The 19,629-nt window shown below is 46.4% G+C and overlaps 1 non-coding gene across 1 annotated transcript; it reads left to right on the top strand.

The window, feature by feature from the left end:
• The first annotated feature begins 1,703 nt into the window (after window positions 1-1,703).
• TRNAF-GAA (transfer RNA phenylalanine (anticodon GAA)) lies at window positions 1,704-1,783 on the top strand. Its single transcript is given in 2 exon segments — window positions 1,704-1,740; window positions 1,748-1,783. It is a non-coding gene; the product is annotated as a tRNA-Phe (tRNA).
• Window positions 1,784-19,629: the final 17,846 nt, after the last annotated feature.

Genomic DNA, 19,629 nt, shown 5'->3' with positions numbered 1-19,629 from the left:
TTGCGTGGTCATGCTACACTGTACCTATATGACATTTTTATCTTTTTTTTTTCACACAAATAGAGCTTTCTTTCGGTGGTATTTAATCACTACTGGGTTTTTTTATTTTTTGCTAAACAAACAAAAAAAAGACCCAAAAACAAAACAGTTTTCATAGGTGGCAGCTCATGCATGGGAGAACGTACATGGACGCCCTCCCGGCAATTTAGGCCTGTGCTGTAGCCGTCTTTCGGCTATAGCGCAGGCAGGAAGAGGTTATGAGTGAAATAAGTATTTGACCCCTTTGCAAAACTTGACTTAGTACTTGGTGGCAAAACCCTTGTTGGCAATCACAGAGGTCAGACGTTTCTTGTAGTTGGCCATCAGGTTTGCAGGATCCAGGAGGGATTTTGTCCCAATCCCCTCTGCAGATCCTCTCCAAGTACGTAAGGTTTCAAGACTGACGTTGGCTAACTCAAACTTTCAGCTCATTCCCATTTATTTTCTATGGGATTAAGGTTTGGAGATTGGCTAGGCCACTCCAGGACCTTAATGTGCTTCTTCTTGAGCCACTCCTTTGTTGCCTTGGGTCATTGTCATGCTGAAATACCCATCCATGCCCTGGCTGAGGGAAGGAGGCTCTCGCCCAAGATTTGACGGTACATGGCCCTGTCAATCGTCCCATTGATGCGGTGAAGTTGTCCTGACCCCCAAAGCATATTAACGGTGAGTTGATGACAAAGAGCTAGATTTTGGTCTCACCTGACCACAACACTTTCACCCAGTTCACTCGGAATCATTCAGATGTTCATTAGCAATTGACAGACTGGCCTGTACATTTGCTTTCTTGAGCAGGGGGATCTTGCGGGCTCTGCAGGATTTCAGTCCTTCATGGCATAGTGTGTTACCAATTGTTTTCTTGGGGACTATGGTCCCAGCTGCCTTGAGATCATTGACAAGATTCTTCTGTGTAGTCCTGGGCTGATTCCTCACCGTTCTCATTATCATTGTGGTGAGATCGTGCATGGAGCCCCAAATCGAGGGAGATTGACAGTTATTTTGTGTTTCTTCCATTTGCGAATAATTGCACCAGCTGTTGTCACCCTCTCACCAAGATGCTTGGCGATGGTCTTGTAGCCTGTTCCTGCCTTGTGTAGGTCTGCAATTTTGTCCCTGACATCCTTGGACAGCTCTTTGGTCTTGGCCACGGTGAAGAGATTGGAATCTGTTTGATTACTTCTGTGGACAGGTGTCTTTTATACAAGTAACAAGCTGAGATTAGGAGCACTCCATTTAAGAGTGCTCCTATATCTCAGCTTGTTACCTGTATAGAAGACACCTGGGAGCCAGAAATCTTGCTGATTGATAGGGGATCAAATACTTATTTCACTCATTAAAATGCAAATCTATGTATAACTTTTTTTAATGCGTTTTTCTGGATATTTTTGTTGTTCTGTCTCTCATTGTTAACATAAATTTACCATTAAAATTATAGACTGATCACTTTTTTGTCAGTGGGCAAACATACAAAATCAGCAGGGGATCAAATACGTTTTTCCTTCAATGTATGCAGCACCTGCAGCTCCTTCGGCACAGCAAAGCGCCCAGAAATGTATTGCCAAGTTCATGAAACAAATTAATAAAGTGCAGCGCTCCAAAATCCACCATACCCCACCTCTAAGCAAACTCAATGTCTAATTATTAAAATATATGCCCTTTAACTTGCCAAAATAGCTCAGTTGGGAGAGCGTTAGATTGAAGATTGAAGATCTAAAGGTCCCTGGTTCAATCCCAGGTTTTGGCAGCTGTTGAAGCATTCCCAGGCATTTGAGGAAGTAGAATCAATCTGTATTAGTCATATAGATTAGAGAGTGATATATGGAGACCTGATGAGCGATCCATTTGCCTATGAAACCATGAGCATTTCTAATCTTTTATTGTAATAAACATGTTTGTTATGGAAAACACGATGATGTATGTTTTTGGCCCCTTTTTACAAGGTGTGAAGTCGGCAGTGTTTTGCAATCTGTCCACCGGGCAGAAACTATAGGAGCACAGGAGAGGACCCCTGTCAGCTCTATGGGCAGCCGGGTGTAAACAAACTCTGCTGTCCGGTATTGCGGAATTTGGAGCGTTACACTTTATTCATTTATTGGATTATCTAGATGTGAATCTGTCAGAGAACCATGGCAAAAAAATGCTCGTTCCCGTGCGCAAGCCAGCAGTCTTCGCTCTTCTAATTCAAACGTGCCCCGGACCAGACACGCACGTTGGCGCACCCACACAAATGAGTGCACGTCAGCGCGGGCACGTTCGCATGCCAACGAAATCACGGTGCAAGGCGCCCTATTTAAATGATCAGCGTACTAGTGTCAGTGCTGGATTGTCTCAGCTCGTTCCTGTATCCTTGCTGCTGTCTTGTTTGAGTTACCTTGATCCTGAACTTCTGGCTTCCTCGACTATTCTCTCGGATTACCCCTGCATCTCTGCCTGCCTCTGCTTCCTGTACCGACCCCGGCTTGGACTTCTGACTATGGCTCTGTCTCCTGATCCTGTACTTTCCTGCCAGCCTGTTTCCAACCACCGCCAGTCCCCGACTACGAGCCTGCCTGCCGATTGTGTACCTTACTGCCAGCACGTTGCCAACTTCTGCCTGCCCCTGACTCTGCAAGTGTTCCTGTTGGACTTTCCTGAACCAATCCAGTGATCAGCATCCCACCTCCTCCACAAAGGCTCTGGTGTTCCTGATCCTGCCAGCAGGCACCTGCACCCTTCCGCCGCCCTAGCAGCCGTGTCTCAACCTCCAGGGGTGCTAGGACCGGGACCGTGCAAGAGGCCACCCTCGTCATTTCGGACTACGCTGTAAGGTACGTGACAGAATCACTGTACGGCAGGGGTAGACAACCTTAGAGACAAGGAGATCTACCTCAACAACATGGGAGAAGTCAGAGATCACAGGGTGCAATGTCGCCCCTTCACCGCCTGATTTAAACCTAGAACTGTTGTACTAAAGCATCACAATCACCAATCACTTTGGCCACCTCACTAGCTGTAAAACATACTCGGATTGATTTTCAGAGGAACAACAGTGCCTGCTGCATTTGTGAATGAGCCCTTAGTTGTATTCGGTGGCGATCACGTCACGCGTGCGGTCGGTGGGCAGTAAAATCCTGCATTTGAGCTGCAGTTTTACTGCCTCAATCTCTACCCCCTTCGGCTGCACAGGCAAAAGCCTAGGGTGTACACATGCTACAGCAGGAATTATACCCCTCTCTTTCAGTGGGCACTACCGCCTGCCAAAAGCAACCCATTCAAGTAAATAAGGCCACTCTACAAGCGCCCTGCAACTGCATACTTGTGCAGGGTCCAAGGGGTTAAAGCAGGTGGTGAGGAGGTGATGCAACACCTTCTCACCTCCCACTTTAACCCCTTGGTCACTGGACTGTACAAGATTGCAGGGCGCTTGCAGAGTTGCCTCATACACTTGAATAGGTCACGCTTGGCTTGCTATACCTGCCAAGTGTGGCAGGGCATATAATTCCTGCAGCAGCCACAACAGGTGTACACCCCTGGCCACTACAGCTAAAGAGGGTGCAGTTATGGGGTAGTAACCGCTCTGGATAATACTAGCAGGGATAAGAGGCGGAGTGCAGTTGATATCACTCTGCCTTATACTACAGCTGGAACTACAGAAGAGATATGAGCAGATGCGGCCACCAGCTCGCTCCATAGCACAGCTGAAGCTACAAAAGTAGTCCCTCTGCTTAGGCTTCATTCTCAGGAAGCGGATTCGCTGCCACGGAGTCCACCAGCTCAGCGGGAGATCTCTCCGTTGATCTCCGCTGAGCCAGCGGATGACAGGTCCGTCTCCGCTCACTGAGCAGGGAGGGGCTTGTCGAGCGCCGCTGGTTGCTATGGAGAGATCCGATGAAAACGGACAGCATTTCCTTTTTCATCAGATCTCACCCGATCCGATCTGCCAGGGACAGATGCGAACGTAGGGGCATCCGTCTGATTTTAGCAGGTCGGATGTCAGCGGACATGTCACAGTTGACATCCGTCGCTCCATAGACTAGCATGGAGCGCTCATTCAGGTCTGCCGACAAAACTGACAGGCGGACCTGAACGGTCCGACAGTGTGAAAGGGGCCTTATATAGCACTGCAATGCATTTGATGCTGTAAGGATGGTGGGTCGGCAAGCCAAGGGCATGATCTACCAGTCATCTGGCTGCGATCAACTGGAAGATCATGATCAACAGGTTGCTGACCCACGCTATAAGGCTGGATTCACACCTATGCAGTTTTAGTGCTTTTTGCATTTTGCAGATTTGCACTACAGTCCATTTAACAAGGTTTCCTATGGAACACGTTCTGTAGTGCAAATCTGCAAAATGCAAAAAGCACTAAAACTGCATAGGTGTGAATCCAGCCTAAGACCTCATGCACACAGAGCGTCTGTTTAACCCCTCTGAATGCCATTGCTCCTGGTAGAAGAATAGCTGCTTAAAAAAACACGGTAAAAGCATTTAGGTGCGTCAAGCATGTTAATGGATTCCATTGGCCAGAATATTTAACTATTCTAACAATGGGAATGCATTAATGCCCAAATGCTAGATGCACCTAGCGTTTAGGCGCGTTTACACAAGCTTAGGTGCGTCTAGCGTTTTTGTTCTGCTCTTTAGCTCCTCTCCTTAACACACCTTTGATGGGGAATTTTTTCAGCCTGTAAACAATCCTTTTTTTATTACGCCTGTTAATGCCTACGTGTGCATGGAGACATTGACTTACATAGAGGTGCTTTTAGAGGCTGAAAAAAAAAATGCCTAACACCTGTAAAAGCAGCATTTTGTAAGCCGTGTGTGATTGAGGCCTACGTGTTCAGCTGTTCTTAGTTGTTTGTTTCTGGTTGATTTTTTTTTTGTTTGCTGCTTGACTGCCGGTTCACATATATGCGATGTGGAAACCAGCGCGATTCCAGTGCAGGTTTCCGCATCGCATGTCACCTGACAGCGGTTCACACTGATATCTGCGAACCGCTGCGGGTGTCAACGCAAAGTTAATGACACCTCCATATCGGTTCACAGATCGCCGTGCGAACTGCCAAATTGTGTAGGAATTGAATCACATAGGCATGAACACCCCATGCGATCCAGTGTGGACCAAAAAAGGGTCCTGCACCATTTTGGTGCAAATGCTATGCGAATTTAGCCATACAATCTGTATGGCTGAACTCACATCTCACAGACATCGCATGTGATCTGCACAGCAGTGCGGTGCGAATCACTTGCAACGTCTAACATCGCACAAGCGTGAACTCAGCCTAGGATCAGAGTGTTTTTTAATTGTTTCAGTACATAAAACGCATGCATTTAACTCTATGACTGCCAAACAAAGCACCACGGGAATAGACTTTGGGAGATGGATCACACAGATGGAGGGAATTTGCCAGACAGAGGAATAAGAACACCTTATACCTGTACCCTTTAATGAGCATTTAACCCTTGCAGCGTTGGGCACCACTTCAGCTAAATACTCCTGTTGCTAGGTTACCAGCCACCATCTCCTCAGAGGCCCAGTGCAACCAAAATATCTCCTCTGAGATCCCAATATGATAAATATATACATATGTACACAATGAAATCTATCATTCTATATATGTACATTAGAAGAACGTCACATAAATAAAGGGATAGGCTCAGTACATAACAGTGGATTAATATTATGTCACACTCAGATAAAACAGTGGGCCCAACTGAGACAACAACATCTTCAAGGGGTGTGCTGCATATTCATTGCAATGAATGGGCAGCACTTCGAAAGTGCCTGAAAAGCGCTTCGGAAGCGCCGCAACACGGGAATTTTCAACCCCTTCTTTGTGGTTAAAAGCGCCCTGCTAGCGGCCGAAAAGCGCAGCTTAAACAGTGGTAAAGGGCCACTAAAAAGAGCGGCGCTTGACTAGTGTAGTCCAGATGTACCCCAATTTTACCCATACTGTTAGCCACCATACTCCACCCTCTTACCAACTTAAATAACGAGACCACACCTTTCATCTGGAGTATAAATGGCCATAACAGCCTTTTATTAAACAACTGTATAAAATTACCTCCAATATTAACTTCAATATGAATAACATATAAACTCAGATAAAACAACATGTTTTAAACAATCTGTTGGTCAATGACGGAGCTACCCCAGTTTACCACATATCCACAAGAGGGCACTGCAGGAACATGTTTCAAAACTGATAAGGCCTCCAGCTGTACCGCTCGGAGACAACCCCCTCCCGCAGTGCAACATACCGGTATTCCTTTCAGGAATACACAGGAGGGGCCATACTATTGCTGACCCCCCACCCCTTTTAACCTTTTATTTACCGCTACCGTCACCGACCAACAACAACAAACCAGCCAACCATCCAGCTGTCATGACGACCAAATGCTTCCAAACCTGAAAATTAAACACACACATTAACAACACCAACAACATATTACACAGGGAGGGAGGGTGGGAAATTCTGCCTCCTCGTGTCTCCTTCCCAGCACACTGTTCCGTTTTTGCTCCTCCCCTCTTTTATAAGGCCACTCCTCCTTACTTTCCTGTTATCTCCTCCCACACTTTTCCTTGAAACATTAACCCTATGTGTGTCACTAGACACACTGTCATGCCCGGCCCTGCACTATTCCTCTTCTTTCCATCATTCCGGGCCTCACTTGACTAGTGTAGTCCAGATGTACCCCAATTTTACCCATACTGTTAGCCACCATACTCCACCCTCTTACCAACTTAAATAACGAGACCACACCTTTCATCTGGAGTATAAATGGCCATAACAGCCTTTTATTAAACAACTGTATAAAATTACCTCCAATATTAACTTCAATATGAATAACATATAAACTCAGATAAAACAACATGTTTTAAACAATCTGTTGGTCAATGACGGAGCTACCCCAGTTTACCACATATCCACAAGAGGGCACTGCAGGAACATGTTTCAAAACTGATAAGGCCTCCAGCTGTACCGCTCGGAGACAACCCCCTCCCGCAGTGCAACATACCGGTATTCCTTTCAGGAATACACAGGAGGGGCCATACTATTGCTGACCCCCCACCCCTTTTAACCTTTTATTTACCGCTACCGTCACCGACCAACAACAACAAACCAGCCACAGCCCGAAAGGATGAAACCTTATCCTTAAGGGCCCCTCCACACCCTCAAGGCCCGTTCTATTCCTTCCTGCAAACCCATGGTCCAAAGATCCGTCCCCACATCTGTGAGGTGGACCCCATCCCTCCTCAAATAGAGGCCTACATTTATCTCGAGCTCTCTGTGCCGAATCACCATGCCCCCTTGTTGAACCAAAAACCTCCCCACCACCCTGTTGACACGTATACGAGCCTTGTTAATCCTTACCACAGACCTAGCATTGCGCCACGAAGTTCGTGCCACAATATCAGACCATAGTAACAAAGTGTTCGGATAATTAGTGTGCAAGTGCAACAAATCTGCTTTTACATCCTCTATCAGGTCCCGGACCGTCCTCACCCCCAAATCGTTACCTCCAGCGTGTATGACCAACACATCCGGAGGTCTATCTAGCCAGGCAAATCGTTCCACCTCTGAAACCACTCTGCCCCACATCATTCCTGGTCTCCCCAGCCACTTGATAAAAGCCTCCCTTCTCGATATGCCTAACTGGCGCCCATCTGGTCTCGCATCACCTCTCCTTGCCCCCCAACAAACGTAGGAGTGTCCCAGTATCCAGACGAGGCGTGGAGACACTCCATCTGAAACGAAAAGACAACAAGGCAGGGTGATATCACCAACGCAACAGACCAAAAACACCCACTACCTATATGTGAAAACCCAACTTATACAACATACGGGTTTCATTTATTTTTCATTTATTTTTCATTTATTTATTTATATATATTATTATTTATTTATTTATTTTTTTTATTATTCCACTACTAATTGAGGGCGAATGTATGAACGGAATCTCTTTGATTCCCATCTACCGATCCTCCGCACCGCTGCTTCATCCAACCCGCATCTGGCAGCTTCTGTGGCCGCCCCAATGCGGAAGGAGTGTGAGGCGTATGCTTTCTCATCCAAACCTATCATCGATAAGCATTTTCGAAACACTGCCACAAATTGAAACTTTGAAAGGTAAGCACCATTCTCATGACATAAAAATGGACCCTCACCTACCGGTCTAATCTTCCCAAATTCATTAACCGTCCTCACCGGACATACTGGCGATCCCGGTAATGCATGCAGCCACACATCTATGCCCTTTCCCAATTGGTCTGTTTTCGACCTCCTCAGCCGTAAACACACACTTCCCGTGCGTGCCCGCACGTCTTGCACCAAAATACCCCCCGCTTCCTTTTTGGATGGGCTGAACAACTCCCCTACCCGAAACGCCCCAAAAAACGCCAGCGAAAAAGCCGCTGTAAAAAGTAAACATTCATAACTTGAGCTGCACACCAACCCTAGCTGATCACAAATTGCCAACAGGTTGGCAAAAGTGACCGGTCTACGGTTATCTTTTTTCTTGTGCCCTTTCCGGTACCCTTTTAATGCCTGCCGTACCCAAAATTCCTTCATCCAATCCTCCATCCCCTGTAACTTAAACAGAAACGACAGCGCCGCCAATTTCTTACCAATAGACGATACCCCCACCCCATTTTTCATATTCCTGGACACAAAATAAATGACCAATAATCTCAACTCTCCCCCGTCATCCTTTGCTCCGGATTCCCGTACAAGTCTCAACCATTCACCCCATACCTTCACATAGGCCGACCATGTGGACTCACTCACAGACTGTTGTATCCATCCTGCGATGACTCCAATGCCAGCTCCCAGATCCAATCCGGGCAAGGAATCCCTTCCTTCTCTGCAGCCGGAGCTAATTCCCTGAACTTGTCCCACTGAAAGCGAGACAGTGAATCAGCCAGCGTATTTTCAATCCCAGGTATATGCACAGCATATATAAAAATATTCAATTGCAAGCACCATAATACCAACTGTCGCAATAGTCTTATGACAGGTTGAGAAGACGCTGACAAGCGATTGACTACCTGCACCACTCCCATATTATCACAGTTCAACCGCAACTTTAAATTCTGACAAGCCTTGCCCCATAATTCCATAGCCAGAACTACTGGAAACAATTCCAATAGTACCAAGTTACAAAGGAAACCTGCTTCAACCCAGGATTTTGGCCATGGCTCTGCACTCCATTGACCCTTAAAGAACGCCCCATATCCAGTAGATCCCGCCGCGTCAGTAACTAATTCTACATCGAAGTTGCTTACCGGACCAGACATCCACACTGACCTCCCGTTGTATTCCGACAAAAATTGATACCATACCTTTAAATCCTCACGATGATCCTTAGTAAGCCTAATGAAATGGGCCGGTGCTTTTACCCCAGCCATAGCTGCAGACAGCCGTCGGCAAAAAACCCTACCCATGGGTATGATTCTACAAGCAAAGTTCAACTTACCAAGCAAAGATTGGAGATCCCTCAGCTGTATTTTTTTTTTTTTTTTTTATCCCATGGACCCGCCTTATTTCCGTCTGCAGATCCAGTAACTTTCCTTGCGGTAACCTACATTCCATTGCCATTGAATCAATAACAATGCCCAAAAAGCTAATCTCCGTGGTGGGGCCCTCAGTTTTGTCAGCAGCCAGGGGAACACCAAACCGTTCTGCAGTGTGTTGCAACGTTGACAATAAAATCGCACACACACTGGAAGACGGTGGGCCTATGCATAGGAAATCATCTAAATAGTGTATCATAGATTCAAGGCCGGACAAATCTCTTACCACCCACTCCAAAAAGGAACTGAAAACTTCAAACATGGCGCAGGAAATGGAGCAACCCATAGGCAAGCATTTGTCCACATAAAATTGTTCCTGCCAATGGCAACCCAGCAGCCAAAAACTGTCCGGGTGTACTGGCAGCAGCCTAAACGCTGCCTCAATATCAGCTTTTGCCATCAGTGCCCCTTTTCCATAGCGCCTGACCCATCGAACCGCCGCATCAAACGAAGTGTATGACACGGTGCAGACGTCCGGGTCAATGAAATCGTTAACCGAACCCCCTTTTGGAAATGATAAGTGGTGAATGAGCCGAAACTTATTCGGCTCTTTCTTGGGCACCACCCCCAGAGGGGACACCACCAAGTCATTCAATGGTTTTGCCTCAAATGGCCCCCCCATCCGTCCTAAAGCCACTTCCTTTTCCAATTTCTCCCCCACCACCCCCGGGTGTTGCAACGCAGATTTTAAATTCCGTGCTACTGGAGGAACCACCGCCAATGAACATGGAATTTTGAACCCCTCTCTAAAACCCTCAGTGATCAGTAACGCCGCTTTCCTATCCGGATACTTACTTAGGAAAGGTTGCATCCTTTCCACCTTCACCGGCGTCATCCCTCTTGTGAGCAAACTCCCCGGTACGTTTACCTTTTTTGAAACACCGAGACAGGGTGTGGGCTCCCCCACAGCCTGAACACTCGTGCTTGAATTTGCAGGACCCCCCAAATTTACAGGATCCTTCATTATACTGCCAGCATACCCCCCATTTTCTGCCGGCCGGTAGTCCTGAGGAGTTAGTACCCCCGGCCCCCCCTTGAAATAACTGAGGCGGGGTCCTAGCCGACGACATCAGCTTCATCCATAGGCTAATATCCTTATGGTCCCAACGCAGAGCCGGACGCACCGCTCTGCGTTGACGAAACTGCTCATCGTAACGTAACCACGCAGTTCCCCCGTACACTCTATGTGCCTCACCTATAGCATCCATATAACAAAACAACCCCGAACAATGTTCAGGGTTCTTTTCGCCAATGACACTAGCCATGATAGCGAACGCTTGCAACCAATTCACAAACGTCCGCGGTATCAATCTATATCTCCTCTTCTCCTCATCCTCCTTCTTGGAATCGTCGGGTTTAACCCTATCCAGGTTAAACTTTTCCAATGGCAACAAGGAGAAAATTTCCACGTACTCACCTTTATGAATTTTTTCTCTCACTTCAGGTTTCAAGTGTGCCCCTAACGGGCCTTCAAAACAAACATATATCTCACATTTTGCAGCATCTGCCAGCCTAACCACATCAGTCCTGCCTTTTGTTTCTGCAGCCCCCTTCTCACCTGCTGTTTCCTTGTCTGCCACCTTCTCTGGCGTTGTGGTAGCTGGCACCTCTGTAACCGCAGCCCCTGTCGCCCTTTGTGCATCCCCTTGCGGAGCCTGCCCTGGTCCTTCTCCAAAGCGACCAACCAGGGCCCTTAAACCCTCCAATAGCTCCTGGAGCTGTCCCCCTGACCCCGAACTGGCGGGTGCAGTACTCGCCAGTTGTTGGTCAGTAACCTGACCCACCCCGCTCTGCAAAGGTGTCACCATCCCTCCTGCAGTTGTTGCTATCCCCCCCAGCAAGCCCTGCAAAGCATTGGTAAAGGAAAAGTTATCACTAGACTTACCGGGCTGACCAGGATTCCTCCCAACAGCCGCTGTGCTGCTCTCTCTTGCTGGTTCCGGCTGCTGTAGCCCATCTTCCTCATCGGACACCTCGTCTTCGGACTGTTCCCCTTGCACTGGGACTGGCGTCAGAGGTAGCCCCACAGGAGAAGCCCTCCTGGAGGCCGGAAGCCCACGCTGGTGTGAGGCCTGCACCGTGCGACGAGTCACTGCTGCTCCCTGCTGCCCTGAACTTCCAGCTACCGGGCCAGCCTGGGCACTGTTTCCATCGCCATCTTGGGACACGTCCCCCTCGCCCGGTAAGCTCCGCCCACCCGCGGTGCCGCTCGATCCACGCGACCCGGACGCTGCTGCTCTTGGCGCCGTTCTCCCCCTTCTGTCCACCCGCTCACACTCGTGCAGAGGTACTGAGGGGCTGTTCGAAATCCTCCGTGCAGTGCCAGCGTGCGGGGAAGTGGTGCCATGTTGGCCCGTGGCCCCGCCTACCGCTCCGTGACCGCGGCGTGTAACCCGCCCGGGCCCCACCGAATCACCCGTGTGGCTCCTCTTGGCCGGCGGTGCCGATTGTTCCCCCCTTGGGCTCCGTGTCAGACGACCCTGTCCATGTCCTGGCCCAGGTGAATAGCGCGCCGGAGGCCGCGATCTCCGCGCACGCACAGACGGCTCACCTTCACCCCCTGCATGGCTTGCTTCTCCCCCGAGCATCGCTGTGACCTGGCTGCGAAGCCAGTCGGATCCATTCGCCGCCGCCGCCTGCCGCAACCGCGCCAAAGTTGCCTCAACGTCCGCCATTGTGTCTGAGGAGCAGAGAAATTCTGCCTCCTCGTGTCTCCTTCCCAGCACACTGTTCCGTTTTTGCTCCTCCCCTCTTTTATAAGGCCACTCCTCCTTACTTTCCTGTTATCTCCTCCCACACTTTTCCTTGAAACATTAACCCTATGTGTGTCACTAGACACACTGTCATGCCCGGCCCTGCACTATTCCTCTTCTTTCCATCATTCCGGGCCTCACTTTACCGCTAACACACGGACAGCCCCAGTGTGAAAGGGGTCAAAGGAAAATACGCCAGTTTTGTGGTGTTAATATAAGTGATGCGCTGAAATATCGGGTGCTTAAAATTATTGACTGAAAATAGGGTTTTCAGCGTTGTGGTGAAAGAAAAAAAAAGGTGTCAAAAATGGCTGCTGAAAATGCCTGCGATTTTACCTTGCTTATGGTGTGTTATTCATAGGTTATATGACTGAAAAAATGCATCAAAAACTAAACACGTGTGCATTTTTTAATGCATTCTTCCTGCCTTTTCATTTTTCATCCATGTCAACGGGGAGGTATTATTCATTTAAATTCATAATATTAATTAAAAAGTTGAATATAATACAGTTATATATAAAAGTATGTGTGTGTATGTATATGTGTATATATATATATATATATATATATATATATATATATATATATATATATATATATATATAATTTTGTTTTTGTTTTTTAAACGTCAACTTTGATTTTGGCCAAGTGCATCCTGAATTTTAGGTTTCGCCACCGAAATGATTATTATAGTAAATATTGATGCTTTGTACAGAATGGAATCTATCATTGTATAATTAGTAGAATGTCACATAAATAATAAAGGGACATCTGGATAGTCTAGGACAGGCATGTTATGCTCAGATAAAACAGTGGGCCCCATCAAGACAACAACATCTCCTTGGGGCCACATTATGTAGTTAGTTCAATGAAATACAGGCAAAGGGTGACCCCCAGTGTGTTCAAAAACACTGTGCAGCTTTGACCTATTGTGATTAGTTATAAAGCCTTACCTGTAGGCCTCAGCTGTGCCCCATCCTGTCCTGTTGCTAGGACGCTCCAACCAATAGATGCTCGCCCCCAGAGTCACAAGAGAGCGCGTTCTCCTCACTGAAACCCCTGAGTGTACACTGCGCTCTCTCACAACATTGCTGAGCTCACTGGGGCCCCTCAGAGGCATGGCTGAGACAAAACCCTGTTAGCAGCCCCCACATTCATGAAAACTGTTGGTCTTTGCTCCTGTACTGCTGTGGCAGTTATCATCCAACAGTTTTCACATCCTAGCAACAGACAGGACATAGGGGTTGCTAACTGAGGCTGGGTTCACACTATCACCGCATGTGGCTCACAGCAACAGTCCGGTGCGTCCTGGTTCACCATTTCAGGTCCGATTTCAGCCCGAATTTTTGGCTAAATTCAGACCTGAAGCGGACCAAAAGACGCACAGGACTCCTGTGCAAATTCACACCAGAGCCACAGCGGAGATATGTGATCCGGCTCAATAGAGAGCCGATTAAAATCTCCTGCTATTGCGAATTGGATGCGGGTTCTCCAGGATTCATAGGTGTGAACCCAGCCATTTTCAGCCAAGGTTTCTGAGGGAGCCCAAATGGCCTACCAGTATGACAATAAAATGAATGAACATTTTACATTGCTGTAGTTTTTTTAATATCTACTAAAGCCCGCTGACTTCACTGGCTATTTTTTGGAAAAGGTAACCAGCATATACCACACCATGCCTGGCCTAGGGCCAAATGGAAACCTACATATACTGTATATCCAGCATATTCCAAGTCATGAAAGGTCAATTCACCTTTACCAAAAAACTGCCTATGCAGATAAAGAGCGTCTGCAGATGAAAATAACTTTGCAGTTTTGACCAATAAATAATAATGCCTTGCTATAGGTGTAGGCCATTTATGTACCTTATAAAGCCTGACTGGAATATTCCCAGGACATTACTAGGATGTTGCTAAGTGAGGCCTAGTCATTACTATTAACCTCCACCATCACAGGAGTGAGCTCTCGAATGCTGAGCTCAGAGCTATTGCGGCAGAGGAGAGAAACTGCATGTGAGGAGGTTTGGATCAGAGAAAGAGCTCACTCCTGTGATGGTGAACACTAATGGCTAGGCCTCACTTGGGAATGTTCTGGGAGTATTCCAGCCAGGTTTCATGAGGTACATAGATGGCCTAAATCTACAGCAAGGGCAATATTCAGAGCTGCACAGTTTGTTTTTATCTACAGGCGCCCCTTATCTGCATAGGCAGTTCTTTTGTAAAGGTGAACAATGCCTTTAAGCTCACTGGGAAGGTTATACTTCAAACCAGGATGTATAATGCATGTCACCGCAAATATTAACCATGCAGTGAATGTTTACCTGACCTCCAGAACATCTCCTAAATCTACTTGGGTCGGAGGAAACTCTTACTGGCCTTTATCCCCCCAGATGCTTTTTACTGCATATAATGCAGGCCATTGAGTGCATTCTGTACTTCCTTCATAACAACATACATTATGATGAATCATTGTATAGCAGAAAAAGATTGTAAACCTTGGGGCTCATTCATACAGGCACGCATGAAGAGACATTTGTTTACTTTTTGTACTAGGGCTGAGCGGCATGGAAGCAGCCTATACAAAGTGAATGGACATGCGTTTGCTGTACGGACTCACGCGCACAGCCAAGTTTGACAGGTGAACGGACCCAGACGCACAGTGCTGCACCTGCCCCTGCTGGTGAGTCCATACAGATAATGTGTGTCCATTCACTTTATATAGAGTGCCTTCACGCAGCTCAGCATTAGGGCAAAAAACTTAACAATGGCTCTTAGACCTCTTTCGCACTGAGGCGGTTTTCAGGCATTTTAGTGCTATAAATAGCGCCTGAAAACCGCCTCCCATTCATTTCAGTGTGTCTTTTCACACTGGGGCGGTGCGCTTGTGGGACGTTAGGAAGGGTCCTGCAAGCAGCACCTTTGAAGCGGTTTGGGAGTGCTGTAAACAGAGCACCCAAAATACCCTGTCCATTGAATTGAATTGGCAGCGCTTCCAAAGCGCCTGAAAAGCACTTCGGAAGTGCCACAACATGGGCGCTTTTAACCCCTTCTTCGACCGCTAGCGGGGATTAAAAGTGCCCCTCTAGTGGGAATAAAAAGCACCCTGAAAAGCGCTGCTTAAACAGCGCTAAAATGATTGGCGCTTTAGCGATAACGCGGCCGCGGGTCAGTGTGAAAGAGGTCTTAATGATGTATGGTGCCCAAGTAAATCAACCCTTATTGTTGGACTGTAGTAGGGTTAAAACCACTCCTGTCAGTTTTTTTTTTTTCGCATTTGTGCTCGTTATCGAGACTTCCTTTCACATCCTATCCCATAGCCAAATACAGGAAGTGAGAGGAAATCCCTCCTAAGTGAGGTAATCCCTGGGTGTCACCCGAACTAGTGCCCCCATTGGAAGATTTCTCCACTCTTCCTGTTTTGGTGTCAACCCAAAATTTGTGATTTCCTTTTACCTTTCGATGATAACGCATAAAAATGAAAGCGTAGAGGGTGAATCTTCCTAATGGGGTCACAGATCTGATCTCTCTCCACACTATCCAAAACAAAAAACAAAAAAAGCCTTTAATTATACATCAAGGCTGTATTCACACCTGAGCAGAACGTATTTTAAGTGATTTGCCATTGTTTTTTTAGCATGTTTTGTCGCATGTTTTTGAAGTGTTTTTTATGTGTTTTATAAGCTTCAGGAGGAGGAGAAGGAGCCTAGTTGTTAGGCAGAGAAATGCTTGAAAAATGCACATAAATACTTGTGTCGCGCATATACAGACACACCCATTGAATTCTAATAGGCTAAATCTGCATGAATCTACTTGCTCCGATTTGATTGGGGCCTTAACAAAGAATACATAAAAAAAAGAGCACAGAAAACAATTTGTTGTTCAGACTTCCTGCTTAAAGGACAACTTTAGAACCCAGGGGTCCTATTCATTACTATGGATGATTCCTACCAGGGTGGATTTGAATTAAATCAAGTCGAATTAAATCACGATTTAAATCATGATTTAAATCACTAGTAAAACGGCTTGATTTAAATCAACTCAATTTAAATCATAATTTTTAAAGAGCAACTGTCATCTCTATGCCGCAGTGGCTCCTCTTCTGACCCGCTGTTGACTCACCGACAGTCCCATTCACTTTAACACGGTGAGGGACGTGGTGGCAGCAGGTGAGCGATTGCCCGCTAACATGCGCTGCCATGATGGATCTGAAATGACAGGTGCTCTTTAAATGTAAGGACTTATTCTTACTGGTAGTTAGAATCTTTAATATTTGCAAACAAAATGAAGGTTTCCTATTTAGAATAATAAGCTATCAGGTTAGTAAAAAAGCGATATCTGAACCTATTCAATCATACAGTTTGTAGTGTACATTATGGCAAAACAATGGGATAAAGGAATATTCCTGAACTTTGTTTTATCTCATGGTTACTGTGAAATTGTGTGAATGCAGCAATGCAGTGCATGTTTTCTCAGCTTGCAGAGCTTGGATTCATTGAATGAGTTTACCAAAAATGTAAATATTTCAGAATTGCCTCATGCTACATAACTAAGCTCCATTTCATGCTGAATAAACTAATGAATCCTAAATAGAAAATTATCTTTAGATTTTTACCCCAAAAGCATTTTATTAAAATAAATTTGATTAAAAAAAATCGATTTAAATTAAAAAAAATCTGATTTAACCAAAAAAAAATCAGATTTTTTTAAAAAAATCATTGATTTATATCCACCCTGATTCCTACTCTGCTGGATGACTGGTGGCTACCAAGAGTACTGTACAGATCATCTATAGGAATTAATAGAGTGATGACATGTATGCTCCTTAGGGAGAGAGAACCCAGTCAGAATGTTTTCCTTGTAAAAGCTATGAATGAAACTATGACTGAGATAAAAAAATGCTAAATATGATACAGTCTGTTTCTAGAATTAACAGCAGTTTTTTTCTGAGTTCCCAGAATAAACTGTGTGTAAAGGCATTGTGACACCTGCCTTAACACACACATGAACTTTAATGGCATCCCAGTCTTAGTCCATAGGATTCAATATTGAGTCCACCCTTTGCACCAATAATAGCTTCAACTCTTCTGGGAAGGCTCTCCACAAGGTTTAGGAGTGTGTCTATGGGAATGTTTGACCATTCTTCCAGAAGCGTATTTGTGAGGTCAGGCACTGATGTTGATGAGAAGGCCTGGCTCACAGTCTCCACTCTAATTCATCCCAAAGGTGTTCTATCGGGTTGAGGTCAGGACTCTGTGCAGGCCAGTCAAGTTTGTGCACTGGTGTACAGTCATGTTAGAACAGTAAGGGGCCATCCTCAAACTGTTCCCACAAAGTTGGGAGCATGAAATTGTACAAAATGTCTTGGTATGCTAATGCCTTAAGAGTTCCCTTCACTGGAACTAAGGGGCCAAACCCAACCCCTGAAAAACAACCCCACACCATAATCCCCCCTCCACCAAATGATTTGTACCAGTGCACAAAGCAAGGTCCATAAAGACAAGGATGAGCGAGTTTGGGGTGGAGGAACTTGACTGGCCTGCACCTCAACCAGATAGAACACCTTTGAGATGTATTAGAGTTGAGACTGTGAGGGGGGCGTGGCCGGATGGTGAAGAGAGCAGTCGCATAGACACACAGCTCCGGCTCTCAATGACCATCCTGCATCTATCCTTGGTCCTAAATCCTCGTGGAAGGTATCATTCTGTTCCCCACAGCTGTGGGCACCCACCAGACTGGCTGACATGGTGAAATACGGGCCACCGTGGCCCTCACAAACAGCAACTGGCGCGGTTCCGGAGGCAAAATGGCGCCAAGACACATTCAGGGCACTCAGACACGCTGCAGCCCTCCTCCTCAGCCATCCAGGACTCTGTAACAGGGGTGAGTGCATCAATTCCTGCTATATTCCGCACACATACAGAACCCCTGCAGACACAAGAATCACAGCAATCTGCTGAGTTTAGCCAGGCTGTGGATTCTCCTCCTGCTGAGCCTACATTATCTACTATTATGCTGGCTATCCAGGATTGCAAGGCCTCCCTCTCCACTCAAATAGCTTCTATCCGTATGGGCTTTTCTTTATTGAAACAAGATGTCCAGAACCTCAGAGACCGCACAGGAGATGCTGAGGAACGGATCAGTACATTAGAAGATACTGTACACCCCATGTCTGTTACCATACGTGATACTACAAGCGAGATGGCGGCACTGCACGCTAAAATCGATGATTTGGAAAATCGCTCTCGCAGGAATAATCTTAGATTTGTGGGATTTCCAGAATGCGCGGAAGGTTCCTATCCTGAAAAGTTTCTTTATTCATGGCTGCGGGACATTTTTGGTAAAGACGCACCCTCATTCTTACATGTTATAGAGCGGGCGCATCGCACTCCTCCTCGTCCCTCTCCAGTGGGTGCCCCACCACGCTCCATCATTGCACGTATCCTCAATTTTCAAGATAAAGTGGCCATCCTACGTCTGGCACGAGAAAAAGGCCCGCTCACATTTAATGGCAATAATATTTCTGTTTATCCGGACTTTTCTGCTGAAGGTTAACGCCAGCGGACCTCCTTCTCAGCAGTGAAGTCTAGATTGCACATGGAAGGCCTCTCCTACACTATGCTCTTCCCTGCTAAATTGCGCATTATCCATGATGGTAAGGCTCATTTCTACACCAATCCCAAGGAGGCCATGAAGTGGCTGATTGATCACTATGGTGCAGCACACAGAAGCAGAGGAGACTGAAGTCACCCTTAACCTGCAAGGAAAGATATACACCCTGCTATGCAAGCTACAGTGTCAACATTCTGCATGTCTCTTCATTATTAATTTTTTTCTTTTTTTTTCCTGACCTTCATCTTTACATTCCACCCTGCATTGGTACGGTTTACAACTCATGGTAACCTGCATACCAGAACAATCATCCGGACAACTTTTTCCACGTGAACAAACAGCTCATCTACCCTTCAATAGGACATGTCTACTGGGGGGGAAAAATTTTTGTTTTTTTTTCCCTCTTTCCTCGGTCATTAGTTGGGAGCCTCACCAGACCCCACGTTACCCCCTTACCAGCTTGTGGCGAGGCCACGGTACAGTTTTTGACTTCCGTATGTTTTCTAGTTAGGAAGGACTTTTAGTTTAGGGATCCAAAGCTTGCTATGTTTGGGATGGCTGAGCGGGGTGGGGGGCACACAGGTTTAAAGAAAAAGGTGGTTGGGTTTTTTTTTCATGTTTTCTGTTTTTTGTTTTTTCCTTCTTTTTTTACTGTTTATGTCCTTTTCAACACACT

The sequence above is a fragment of the Aquarana catesbeiana genome, linkage group LG04, assembly GCF_042186555.1.
Source record: "Aquarana catesbeiana isolate 2022-GZ linkage group LG04, ASM4218655v1, whole genome shotgun sequence".
NCBI classification, from domain to species: Eukaryota; Metazoa; Chordata; class Amphibia; order Anura; family Ranidae; genus Aquarana; species Aquarana catesbeiana.
The sequence above is the reverse complement of the archived record's forward strand: the minus strand, read 5'-3'. Positions and strand labels throughout refer to the sequence as shown.